The sequence below is a fragment of the Orycteropus afer genome, unplaced genomic scaffold (assembly GCF_000298275.1).
Source record: "Orycteropus afer afer isolate SDZICR_OR568_19922 unplaced genomic scaffold, OryAfe1.0 scaffold00145, whole genome shotgun sequence".
NCBI classification, from domain to species: Eukaryota; Metazoa; Chordata; class Mammalia; order Tubulidentata; family Orycteropodidae; genus Orycteropus; species Orycteropus afer.
In genome coordinates this window covers 2,701,295-2,715,482 of record NW_006921732.1, presented here as the reverse complement: position 1 = coordinate 2,715,482, position 14,188 = coordinate 2,701,295, and the positions used below count along the sequence as shown (strand labels likewise).

General features: G+C 38.0%; 1 protein-coding gene across 1 annotated transcript in view; it reads left to right on the top strand.

Annotated features, from left to right (window-relative positions):
• The window catches only part of EPS15 (epidermal growth factor receptor pathway substrate 15), a 191,869-nt gene that overhangs the window by 18,580 nt on the left and 159,101 nt on the right, over window positions 1-14,188 (top strand). The gene's annotated exons all lie outside the window — the stretch shown is intronic.

Sequence of the window (14,188 nt, the reverse complement as noted above, 5' to 3'; positions counted from 1 at the left end):
TATCTTCTGTGTCTGTGTTAATTGGTTTCCCTTTTCTTTGTTGAAGAGGGTCTGTGCAATCCTTCTGCCTAGTCCGCCATCTTGCCCCGCCTCCAAGTGTTTAACTTTTGGGAGGTCGCAGTCATCTAGTTTGTCTTCTGCTGTTTGTGCTCTTTTAGTTATGTTTGACAGTATATTTATGCTGTGTATCAGCGCCCCTAAGTTTGTATCCTGTTTTCTTTCTGATGATCTTTATAGTTTTAGGTTTTACATTTAGGTCTTTGATCCATCTTGAGTTAGTTTTTTGTGTATGTTAAGTGATAAGGATCCTGTTTTGTTTTTCTGTACATGGATATCTAGTTTTCTCAGAACGATTTTTTCAAGAGACTAATGGATTTCAGCCCTTTGTCAAAGACGAACTGTCCATATAGGTAGATGGGCTTCTGGGTTTTCAATTCTGCTGCATTGGCTTATGTATCTGTTGTACCCATAATAGGCTGCTTTGACTACTGTGGCTGCATAATAGATTTTGAGATCAGGTGAGGCCTTCTACTTTGTTCTTCTTCTTTAGTAGTGCTTTACTTATCTGAGTTATCTTTATTATTTCTTTATTATGTTGGTGATTAGTTTTCTAATTTCTTTAAAGAATGATGATGGAATCTGGAATGGGATTGCATTATATGTGTAGATTGCTTTGGGTAACATTGACATTTTCACAATGTTAAGTCTTCCTATCCATAAATATAGTATATTCTTCCAGTTATTTAGGTCTCTTTTGTTTCTTACAGTAATGCTTTGTAGTTTTCTTTGTATAGATCTATTGTATCTCTGGTTAGATTTATTCCTAAGTATTTTATCTTTTAGTGACTATTGTAAATGGTATTCATGTCCTCATTCCCTGTTCAGTTTTCTTTATTGTTATAGCTTAATTTTGTATTAAATGTGCAGTTCCTTCTTTTTAGCTCTTTGCTTCTGAAAAGGCTTACTTTTGTTGGCTCTGACTTGTAGCAACCTTAGCAACTTACAGCAACAGAACAAAACATTGCCCAGTCTTGCACTATCCTTACAATCTTTGCTATGCTTGAGCCTATTGTTGCAGCCAGCCATTGTGTCAGTCCATCTTATTGAGGGTCTTCCCCTTTTTTACTGACCCTCCACTTTACCAGGAATGATATCGATCTCCAGGGGCTGGTTAAAGAGCTTATTGGATAATGAAAAATGGTTAGACCTATTGCTGTCAAGGTGGTTATAGCTCATAGCAACCCTATAGGGCATAGTAGAACTTCCCCCATAGGGTTTTCAAGGCTGTAAATCTTTATGGAAGCAGATTCCCCAATCTTTCTCCCAGGGAGTGGCTGGTGGGTTTGAACTGTAGACTTTTTGGTTCACATCTGAGTACTTTAACCGCTGCATCACCAGGGCTCCTTGAAAAATTACCAAACAATAAAATAAACAGTTTTAGATTTATACTATGCAATAAATGGCAAAACCCAAAGGCAACCTGAGAATTTTCAGTCTGTTGATTTCTTACAGATACATCATTAGTGCCTAACCTGTAAATTTCCATAACGGAGGTGGCCTAGTATATCTTGCAAGCCACTGTACGTGTCATTGCACTGCCTGGAACATCAAATAGTCTACAGGGGTAAATTTGCCCAGTGCTTCTCCTACTGTGTTGCAGGACTATAAGGAGTTAGCTGTCCATGGTTGCTTGTGTATGAGGATAATTTTCAGTGAGTCTTTGGTATGCTGTCCTTGAAAGGAAGATGTTTGTTATGTTGCATCTGTAAACAGTTGTGAAAAGAAAGATGAAATTATCTTTGGTCTTCTTTCAGATTCAACCACTTGTTCAAGTGGTTAGAACAGTGCCTTTACATCTTACACAGTACTGACTGATACCTTGGCCAGCAGCTAGATGTACAGAGTAGAGATGATCTACTATTCTAATGTAATGATGAGTAATAATAGTTTATTTAATAAAATGAAAAATCTGGGACAAATGGTAAACTGGATGGAATACTGGAACAACAGATTATAAACCAAGACGGTCCTGGGCACACCAGCGCATATAGTAAACAACATGGTGTATTATAAGAGAGTATAGAGCTTGGAATGGGACAGAACTGAGTTAAAGTCCTGGCTCTGCCATGTAACAAAAAACCATAGTCACTGCCATCAAGTCGATTTCCAACTCACAGCAACCCCCTGTGGGGGTAAATCTTCACAGAAGTAGATTACCCCATTGCAGTGAATTGCTTAATGTGGCCCTTCTAGCCATTGTCCTCCATTCTGCGATGTATTGTAAATCCTATTATCCATGCCTGTTTGGGGTGGTTTGGTAGTTAAGGTCAGGTATCAACTTGGCTGGGCAGCTGGTAGTAGTCATTCCCTATAATGACTGGCAATCGGCTCTGTGATGGGATTTGTCTTGTGTTGCTGATTGTTAAAGCCATCCACTTAGGTTATTTCTGTTGGGGCAACACAGGTGGAATGTATCTTGAGTCCTGCCTTGCTGGAGGGTGTAATTCAGATCACCACCCTTAGCTTCCTTGAGGTTATACCTACGAATCTCCTGGGAAGATTCGCCCTCCTCTTGGTCCGGTTTTGTGTCTTGGCTTGTCCTCATTTCACCCCTGGATTTGGGACAGCAGCCGTCATCTGATTTGCTGATTGAAGTTCATCAAACCCCGAGAATTGGGAGGATCCTCTAGACCTACTCACGGACCTAGGACTCACCAGCCTGCCAGCCTCCACCACTACTACGTGAGATGAACCCTTGGGTGTCTGTGAGTTCTGTGAGGTGTTACAGCGAAATACAGAACCCTAAGACTGAGGAAATTACTGGGAGGAGGAGGAGGAGTTAATGTCTGAGATGATGGAGTGGTACGGTAGTTTGGACATTTGGAACATCTTTAACCTCTGCCTCATTGGGACCAGCCTTATGCTGCTCTTTTTGAGAGAAATTGTTCAAGCACCCATCTTCCTTCTGCAGAGTGGCTGGTGGGTTTGAACCAACAACTTTCTGGTAGGCAGTCAAATGTTTTAGGTACCATGCCACCAAACTTACAAATAACTTCTCTGAAACTAAGTTTCCTCATTTATGAATTGAAATGATAACATGGCTTATAAAGATTAGGTGTGGTAGTATTTACAAAACACTTGGCATAATGTGTTCTCAAAGTGAGCACTTAATATATGTTAAGTTTCTTAATCTTGTCTTTTACCCATTAGGACTGTAGGCCCAATCCTTTTTCTTTCTTAAAATATATTTTATTGAACTCTAATTTATGTACAGTGAAATACACAAATCTAAACTGATATGGGACTTCTGGTAAGAAGGCAGAAAAGGCAGACAAGCTCTACAGACCCTATTCAACACAAAAAAAGAGAAACCAATTGACAGAGATATAGAAGATAATCCTGGAGCCCTGAGCTTTGAAGGGAAGTATACAGAAGTGGGTTTGGTACCAACTAGCAGAAAAACCTGAATGAAAACAGGACGTAAGAATAGGCTCCCTTTGCTAAGGACAGCAGGGACACACAGGAGGAGCACAGCACAGTGCCCTGCTTACATAGATAACATACAAAGAAAACGAAAATCTTGGGCTAGTCACTCCAACATACAATCACTAATTAAACATAAACACGAAAATGTCAAAATGCCTCGGAGATGAGAGCATCATGGTACACACAGTACACACGAAGAAGCAGGAGAAGCAAGAGACCAGGATAAAGACCCAAAACACATCCTTGAGGAAGATGCAGCATTGCAACTCCCTGATAAGCAATTCAAAAGAATTATATTTAGGTACCTTCAATGGATTGAGAGACAGATCAAGGAAAACACTGACAAAATTGAGGAAAACACAGAGAAAACTCTAGAACAATTTTGAAAGACAATATAAAAATAAAATAACAAAATAAATGAAAAATTAGAAATGATACAAAATCTACAGACAAATCCAGAAGATTAATACTAAATTTTCAGAAATAGGTAACTCACTGTATGGGCAAAGGAGTGGAATTGAATCAATTAAAGACAGAATTAGTGAGATTGAAGACAAATAACCTCAATACTTCTTTGCGAAGCAGTCAATCAGAAAAAAGATCAAAACAAAATGAAGAAAGCCTAAGGTTCATGTGGGATGAACCATCAAAAGGAATAACCTATGTGTAATCAGAATTCCAGAAGAGGAAGAGACAAATAAAACCACAGAAAAAATTGTCGAAGATTTGTGGGAAGAGAATTTTCTTGGTATGATGAAAGATGAGAATATATCTGTTCAAGAAGTCCAGCGAACCCCAAACAGGATAGACCCCCCAAAAAATCACAATGACATATCATCATCAAACTCACCAAAACCAAAGACAAAGAAAGAATCCTAAAAGCAGCATGGGAAAAATGAAAAGTTACCTATAAGGGGCAACCAGTAAGAATAAGCTCGGATTTCTCGGTAGAAACCATGCAATCAAGAAGACAATGGGGTGGTATATATAAAACCCTGAAAGAGAACAATTTCCAACCAAGAATTATATACCCAGGAAAACTGTCCCTCAGATATGATGGTGAAATTAGAATATGATATGAAATTAGGACATTTCCAGATAAGCAGAAATTAAGGGAATTTGTTAAAACCAGACCAACCTTACAAGAGATGCTAAAAGGGAGTCCTTTGGACAGAGAATCAACAATAGTAAACATTAACACACATGATGACATAACCCAGAAACCAACCCAGTTATAGAGGTATCCAAAGTAAATAATCCTACAAGATTGTAAACAGGAAACCAGAGACATCAGTGGAGAAATGAAGACAACTACAAACCAAAAAGAGGGAAAACACTGTGTAGTTACAGAACTTCTAAGTGTTAGGGAAGTCAAGACAACTACAAAATAGAAAGGACTGTTCTAAACTTGGGAAGAAATTATAAATCACAGGGTAACCTGAAAGAAAAATGATAAACCTTCATATCAAGATAGAAAAGAGGACTAGTACAAATATTTAGCAAATACTAAAACAGTAGCAACAAAGGAAGTGATAACACAATTCATAAACAAAATAAGCTCAGCACAGAAAAGTATATGGAACAAAGAAATCAACACCATGAAAAAGCACATAACAAAATAACAGCAACAAATTCCTACTTGTCGATAATTACATATCTGACAAGGGACTTATCTCTAAAATTTGTGGAAAACTCAACACCTCAACAACAAAAAGATTAACAATCCAATTAAACAATGGGCAGAAGACATGAATGGACACTTCACCAAAGAGAATATTCAGGCTGGGCCAGCAAATACATGAAGAAATACTCATGTTCATTACCCCTCAGAGAGATGTAAATCAAAACAACAATGTGATACCATCTCACTCCAGCACTAATGGGAAAGTTCAACAAGGCAGAAAATGGTGGATGCTGGCAAGGATTTGGAGAGATTGGGACTCTCATCTACTTTGGTGGGACTGTTAAATGATTCAACCACTGTGGAAAACAGTATGGCGATTCCTTAAAAAGCTGGAATTAGAAATACCATTTGACCTAGCAATCCCATTGCTAGGCATATATCCTAAAGAAGTGAGAGCCAGGACAAGAACAGATATATGCACACCCATGTTCATCACAGACTATTTACAATAGCAAAACTATGGAAACACCCTATGTGCACATCAACAGAAGAATGGATAACCAAACCGTGGTACCTACACACAATGGAATACTATGCAACACTAAAGAATAATGTAGAATGTGCAAAACACCACATAACATAGATGAATTTGGAGGACATTATGCTGAGCGAAATAAATCAATCACAGAAGGACAAATATAGTATTAGTTCATTATTGTAAAAAGTCAAGGAAAGGTTAATATATGGAAGGGAACTTTCTTTGTTGGTGACCAAATGTGAGAGGGGAGGGAACACTGAAAAAAAAAAATGCAGTGACCCATGGCACTTTAGTTTTGTATATTTTACTGTACATAAATTATATTTCAATAAAATGCATTAAAAATAAACTACACTGACATAGCTCAGTGCCTTTTTTTTTGCAGTGTTCTCTCCCCTCCCTACCCACCCCTAGTAAACAACAAAGAAAGTTTCCTTCCATATATAAACCTTTCATTGACTTTTTAAAATAATGAATTAATACTGTATTTGTCCTTCTGTGAAAGACTTTTTACTCAGCATAATGTCCTCCAAGTTCATCCATGTTATGCGGTGTTTTGTAGATTCTACATTATTCTTTAGTGTTGCATAATATTCTATTGTGTGTATGGACCATAGTTTGGTTATCCATTCTGTTGATGGGCACCTAGATTGTTTACATCTTTTTGCTTTTGTAAATACTGCTGTGATGAACATGGGTGTGCATATATCTGTTCTTGTCCTGGCTCTTGCTTCTTTAGGATATGTACCCAGTAATGGGATTGCTGGGTCAAATAGTATTTCTAATTGCAGCTTTTTAAGGAATCACCACATGCTTTCCATAGTCTCAGTTTACAGTCCCACTAGCAATGTATGAGAGTTCCAATCTCTCCACATCCTCACCATTATTTGTTATTTTCTGTCTTGTTGAACTTTAACATTGGTGCTGAGGCAAGATGGTGTTGCATTGTTGTTTTGATTTGCATCTCTCTGATGGCTAATAATCATGAGCATTTCTTCATGTGTTTGTTGGCTGCCTGAAGATCCTCTTTGGTGAAGTTTCTATTCATGTTTTCTGCCCATTTTTAAATTGGACTGTTAATCTTTTTGCTGTCGAGGTGTTGGAGTTTTCTATAAATTATAGAGATAAGTCCCTTGTCAGATATGTCATTGCCAATCTGTAGGTTCTCTTTTGACTCTTTTGGAGAAGTCTTTGGAAGCACATAAAAATTTAATTTTGAGAAGGTCCCATTCATCTAGTTTCTTTTCTCCTGTTTGTGCATTTTGGGTTATGCTTGGCAGTCTATTTATGCCATAAATTAGGGCCCCTAAATTTGCCCCTATTTTTTTCTTGAGGAAGTTTTTACTTTTAGGTTTCATATTTAAGTCTTTGATCCATCTGGAGTTATGGTGTGAGGTATGGATCTTGTTTCATTTTTCTGCAAATAGATATCCAGTTTTCCCAGTACCATTTGTTAAAGAGACCACCTCTTGCCCATTTAATGGATTTTAGCCCTTTATCAAAAATCAGCTGACGTTCGGTCGATGGATCTATTTCTGGGTTTTCAATTCTGTTCTACTGTGCTATGTATCTGTTGTTGTACCAGTACCAGGCTATTTTGACTACTGTGACTGTATAGTAGTAGATTGTGAGATCTGGGAGTATGAGACCTTCTACTTTGTTCTTCTGCTTCAGTAGTGCTTTGCTTATTTGAGGTCTCTTCCTTTCCCTGTAAAATTAGTGATTGGTTTTTCCATATCCTTAAAAAATGCTGATAGGATCTGGGTTGGAATTGGATTGAATGTATAGATTGCTTTGGGTAGAATTGACATTTCCACAGTGTTCAATCTTCTTATCCATGAGCATGGTATTTCTTCCATTTATGTAGATCTCTTGTCGTTTCTTGGAATAGTGATTTGTGATTTTCTTTGTACAGGTCTTTTATGCCCCTAGTGAGATTATTCCCAAGTATTTTATTTGTGGTAGCTGTTGTAAATAGTATTGATTCTTTTCAGTACCTTTTCAGCAGTCTCTTTGCTGGTGTAGAGGAATGCAACTGATTTTTGTATGTTGATCTTGTATCCCGCCACTATGCTAAATCTCTCAGTTAGTTCCAATAGTTTTTTTTTTTGCTGAGTCTCTTGGGTTTTCAATGTATAGGATCGTATCATTAGCAAATAGGGATAGTGTGATTTCTTCCTTACCAATTTAGATGCGTTTGATTTCCCTTTTATGCCTTATTGCCCTGGCTAGTACTTCCAATACAATGTTGAATAGAAGTGGTGATAGAGGGCATCCTTGTCTGGTTCCTGTTTGCAAGGAGACTGGTTTCAGTCTCTCTCCATTAAGAATAATGTTGACTGTTGGTTTTGCATATATGTTGTGGTAGTTAACTTTGTGTGTCAACTTGGCTGGGCCTGGTTGAGTGGCTGGGCAGCTGGATGTAATATTCCCCTTGATGAGACTGGTAATCAACTATATGGTGGAATCTACTGTGAGCAGCTGAGTAGCTGCCTTAGTAATATGGTCTGCTTCCTGTATATAAGGAGAAGCCTTGGGGAACGGTCTTTAGCCTATGGCATGCTTGAACCCTACATGTAGCCGTGTCATTGTTCAGCAGCCTGCCATGCTCTGCCGACCTTGGGACTTTCAGTGGACTTGAATTAATGGCCTGCCATGTGGTTTGGTAACATCGGGACTATGCCATTTTATTTGTCAACCTTGGGCTTGTTAGCCTTATCAGCCAGTACCTGCCAGATTGAAAAGATGCCTCTAGCTTCAGTGGGCCAGGAGCAAGAGGCAGAGCTGAAGCCTAAGGTTGAGGGGCTTTCACACAGGCCCTGGAGTCTGGCACTTTGAACTTGGACTTTTAGCCTCCCAAACTCTAAGAGAATAAACTGTTTGTTCAAGCCATCCCATTTGTGTTATATTCTTATCAGAGCAGCACTAGGTAACCAGAACATACGCCCTTTATTATGTTGAAGAATGTCTCTTCTATTCCTGTTTTGCTGAGAATTTTATCAGAAATGGGTGTTGGATTTTATCAGATGCCTTTTCTGCATCAATTGATATGATCATGTGGTTCTTTTCCTTTGTTTTATTTATGTGATGGATGACGTTGATTGTTTTTCTAATGTTGAACCATCTTGTATACCTGGTATGAACGCCACTTGATCATAATGAATTATTATTATTTTTTTTTTGATAATGTTGTTGGAGTCTATTGGCTGGGATTTTGTTGAAGATTTTTGCATCTATATTCATGAGGGATATTGGTCTGCAGTTTTCCTTTTGAGTGATGACCTTGCCTGGTTTTGATATCAAGGTTATACTTGCTTCATAAAATGAATTAGGGAGAATTTCATCCTTTTCTATGTTCTGGAATAGTTTGAGTAGGATTGGTGTCAGTTCTCTGAATGTTCAGTAGAATTCATGTAGGCCCAATCTTGATGCTTGAAGGTTTTTTCATCTGTTTTATCTTTTTATTTACAACTCTCCTTGACACATACCCAATAAGTCCTGTGAAATCTGTCTTATAAAGTTCTTCAAACCATACCTTTCTTTTCTGCCATTGCCTATGATCAGATCCTCACCTGGGCCATTAAAATTATTTCCTAAGTGGTCCCCCAACATTCAGCCTCTATTTTCCCTCTTCACATGTGAATAGTCACCTAGAACAAATACCTTTTTCCATTCTCACTTTCTTTACTTTTCTGTGGCAGATGAGGCCGTTCATAAGTTGTCTTCCACAAAACTTGGCAATCTTATTTCTCATCTTCTTACTTCTCACTGTTCAGATGTACTTTATTTAGGTAGATTATTATTTTCAGACATAACTGAACTTTTTGTTGATTGCATGCTTTTGTGCATGCTGCTTTCTACGTGGAATCACCACTGTTTCCAAAATCTTTTCATCATCCCAAATAGAAAATCAGTATTCCTTAAGCAGTAACTCCTCATCCTCCCCTCTCTTAAGCCCCTTGTGATCTCTGATAAACTTTTGACTGTATGCATTTGCCTATTCTAGATTTTTCATATTAAGTGGGTCCATATAGTATTTTCCATTTGTGTCTGACTTATTTCACTTAGCATAGCTTAGTGCCTAAGGCACTTGACTGCTAACCAGAAGGCTGGCGGTTCAAACCCACCAGCCAGCCACTCCTCAGAAGGAAGATGGGGCAATCTGCCTCAGAAACCCAAGGAGGGGTTACTGTGAGTCAGATTCGACTCGACGGCACACAACAACAATATTCTCAATATCATAGCATGTATCAGAACCTCAAGTTCTCTTCATGATTGAATAATATTAATTGTATGTATATAGCACAAGGAGCTCTGGTAGTACAGTGCCTAAGTCATTTGACTGATAACCAGAAGATTGGCGGTTCAAACCCACCAGCCAGTTCATCGAACGAAGACTGGGCAATCTACTTCATAAAGATTTACTGCGTTGGAAACCCAATAGGGGTTGCTATGAGTCGCAATCAACTCTATGACAGTGGGTTTGGTTTCTGGTTTGGTATATACCACTTTTTTTGTTGGTGAACATTTGGGTTGTTTTACTTTTTGGCTATAGTGCTGTATTGTTGCACAAGTATCTCGTTGAGTTCCTGCTTTTGCTTATTTTGATATATGTGTGTGTGTGTATATATATATAGGGGTGGAGTTGCTAGTTCGTATGTTAATTCTTTGTTTAACTTGGTGAAGAACCACCAAACTTTTCTACAAAAGCTGTACCATTTCACGTTTCCATCAGCAATGGAAGAGGATTCCAATTTTTCTACACCCTTGCTAAAATATTATTTTCCATTTTTCTGGGTAATAGTCATCCTAGTGCATGTGAAGTGATAATCCCATTGTGGTTTTGATGGTGGTGTAACAGGTAAGGGCTCTACTGGTAACTGAAAGGTTGGTGGTTCAAACCCACCCAGTGGCTCCACAGGGGAAAAAAACCCAGAGACCTACTTCCATAAAGATGAAAGCCAGGAAAAACTCTATGGGACAGTTCTACTTTGTCACATGGGGTCACTATGAGTCAAATATCAATGTAAAGGTACCCAACAATAACAACAAATGATGTTGAACACCTTTTCATGTACTTAATGGCCATTTGTATATTTGCTTTAGAGAAATGGCTATTCAAGTCTTTTGCCCATTTTTAAGTTGGGTTGTTTTCTTGTTGTTGAGTTATAGGAGTTCTTTATATATTTTTGATATTAAACTCTTAATAGATAGCCAGATCCCAAATATTTTCTCTCATTCTGTAGATTTTCTTTGCTTTGTAGGTAAAGTCCTCTGCTGCATAAAAGTATATACTTTTTTTTCCATAAAGGTTTTTTTTTTTTTTTAATTGTGTTTTGGGTGAAATTTACAAAGCAAAATTGTTTTACATTCAGCAGCTTGTGCACATTTGATTTCGTGGCCCAATTACCGTTCCCAGCCACAAAAAAACTCTCCTCCCCTCTCCTCCCTGTAAAAGTGATTCTTTTTTTTTTTTAAAGTGATTACTTTTGATGAAGTCCAATTTTCTATTTTTTCTTTTGTCATGCTTCTGGTGTCATATCTAAGAATCTGTTGTCAAAAGCAAGGAGTTAAAGTTTTACTCCTATGTTTTCTTCTAAGAGTTTGTAATTTTAATTCTTACAGTTAGGCCATTGATCCATTTTGAGTTAATTTTTTTTTTTTTCAGGTGAATGTAAGAATAGATGTATATTTTCTTTGTTTCAAACACAATTTTCATGCGATTCTGCAGTAGGACAAAGCCTCTTCTAGTACTCTTGCTGAAAGTATTTGATTGGACAATTACTAAGATACTGCAGAGTGGATGGAAGGGGGACTAGATGACCTCTAAGGTTCATTCCTTGAGTTAATTTTTGAATATGATATAAGATACAGGTTCACCTTCATTCTTTTGTATGTAGAGATTCAGCTGTCCCAGTACTATTTGTTAAAGAGACTCTTCTTGAATGGATTTGGCACCCTTGTTGAAAATCAATTGACCATAGATGTATGGTTTTATTACTCAACTTTCAATTGGTCTGTATCTCTATACTTATACCAGTACCATACTGTTTGTTTACTGCAGCTTTATATAGTACCTTTTGAAATTGGGAAATGAGAGTCCTACAACTTTATTCTTTTTCAAGATTGTTTTGGTTATTTGGGGCCTGTTTTGGTCACCTAGTGCCACTCTGACAAGAATATACCACACATGGGATGGCTTTTATGAACAGGAGTTTATTCTCTTACAGTTTTGGAGGCTAGAAGTCTGAGTTCAAAGTGTCAGGCTCTAGGGGCTGGGCCAAAACCCCTCAGCCTTGGACTCTTAACTCTGCCTCTTGCTTCCAGCCCACTGAAGCTAGAGGCATCTCTTCACTTAGGCAGCTGCTGGCTACTGAGGCTGCCAAACCCAAGGTCGACAAATGAAAAGGCACAGTCCCGACATTACCAAACCACATGGCCGGCCATTGATTCAAGTCCTAAAAAAGTTCTGAGATCAGCAGGGCAACATGGCAGGCTGCTGAACAATGACTTGGCCATGTGCAGAGTTCAAGCATGCCATATGCTGGAGACCTTCCTCAAAGTTACTTCTTTTTTTTTTCTTTTTAATTGTGATTTGGGTGAATCAAAGTTGCCTCTTATATACTGGAAGCAGACCATATCCCTAAAGCAACTACTCAGCTGCTCCAGTAGATTCCACCATGGAGTTAGTTACCAATCTCACCATGGGGAATAACTACATCCAGTTGCCCAGCCATTCAAGCAGGCCCAGTGTAGTTGACACACAACCTTAACTATCACAGGGCCCCTTGCAGTTCCATATGAATTTGAAAATGGGCTTATCCATATCTGCAGGAAAGGCTGTTTGAATTTAGTTTGGGATTGTGGTCAGTCTGTGACTTACTTTGTGTAGTGTTCACATTTTATAATATTATAATTATAATAGTCTAATATTATGTTCCCCAGTCCATGAACAGGGGATGTTTTTCCATATATTTAGATTTTCTTTAATTTCTTTAAGCATCGCTTTATAATTTTCAAAGTACCTGTCTTTCACCACTCTTGTTAAATTTACTCCTAGATACTTTATTCTTTCAGGTGCTATTATAAGTAGAATTATTTTTAAAATTTCTTTTTTTAATTGTTCATTGCTGATGTATAGAAATACAACTGATTTTCCTGTGTTAATCTTGTATCCTGTGGCTTTGCTGAATTCACTTATTTGCAAATAAATAAATTCATTTATTAGCTTTCTTGTGGAATCTTGGTATTTTCTATTTATAGGATCATGTCATCTGCAAATAGAGATAATTTTACTACTTTTCTGATTTGGGTGGCTTTTATTTCTTTTTCTTGCCTAAGTGCTTTGGCTATAACTTCCAGTTATATAAGGAATATAAGTTATATAAGTTATATAAGTTATAAGGGAGCTCTGGTAGCATAGTGGCTAAGACACTTGCCTGCTAACCAGACGGCTGGCGGTTCAAACCCACCAGCCACTCCCCGGAAGGAAGGTTGGGCAATCCTACTTCCGTAGTGATACTGCCTCGGAAACCCAAGGAGGGGTTGCTATGAGTCGGGGCCGACTCGACGGCACATAACAACAACAACAACAAGTGCTTTGGCTATAACTTCCAGTACAGTACCTACTAGCAGTAGTCTCATGACATTGACAACAATTTACCACAATGCAACAGCTCCCATCCCACTTCCTCCCAATAGTTACCTCTTCCCTGTGTCCATCCCTCCATGTACTCATGCCCCTTGAACTGTCTCCCTGTCATCCTTGTCTTATTCTTGATCTTAGGGAAAACCTCTCAGCCTTTTTCCATGACTATGATGTTAGTGTTGGGTTTTTCTTAAGTGCCCTTTATCATGTTGCAGAATTTTCATTGTATTCCTAGTTTTCTGAGTATTTTTATCATGAAAATGTGCCGGATTTTGTCAGCCTTTACTATATTGATTGTGAGATGATCATCTGAAGTGATTTTTGAGTTGTATTCATAGGCAGTTTGGCTCTTGGGTGGAAGTTGAGTGCTTGGGCCTTTAGGCCTCTCAGCTGGCTTTAATTAAAGCATTTCAGCTTTAATTTGTTCGTTATATGTTGGGCTTCTGGGAAATTTTTATTTGAGGAAAAGAGTTCCAATGTCAAAAATAATTTAAAAATTTTTGTTGTATTTCTTGTCTACCTGATTCTCAGTCATACATAAAAAACCAAAAATCCAAACTCACTGCCATGGAGTCAGACCCAAATCATAGTGACCCTTTCTTGGGTTTCTGAGGAAGTATTACTATGGAAGTAGATTGTGCAACCTTTCTTCAAGGAGTGGCTAGTGGATTTGAACCGCCAGCCTTCTGGTTAGCAGTCAGATGCCTTAGGCACCATATTTATTCATCACCACCCGGCTCCCTGCCCACAAAAAAAGGAAACAAAACCTAAACTTCTTGAAACCAAGGATATCTTATCTCATTCATCTGTATTTCTCAAATATCTGTTGACTAAATGCTGGATGGAGATATATATATATTGTGTATATATATGTATATATATATATATATAT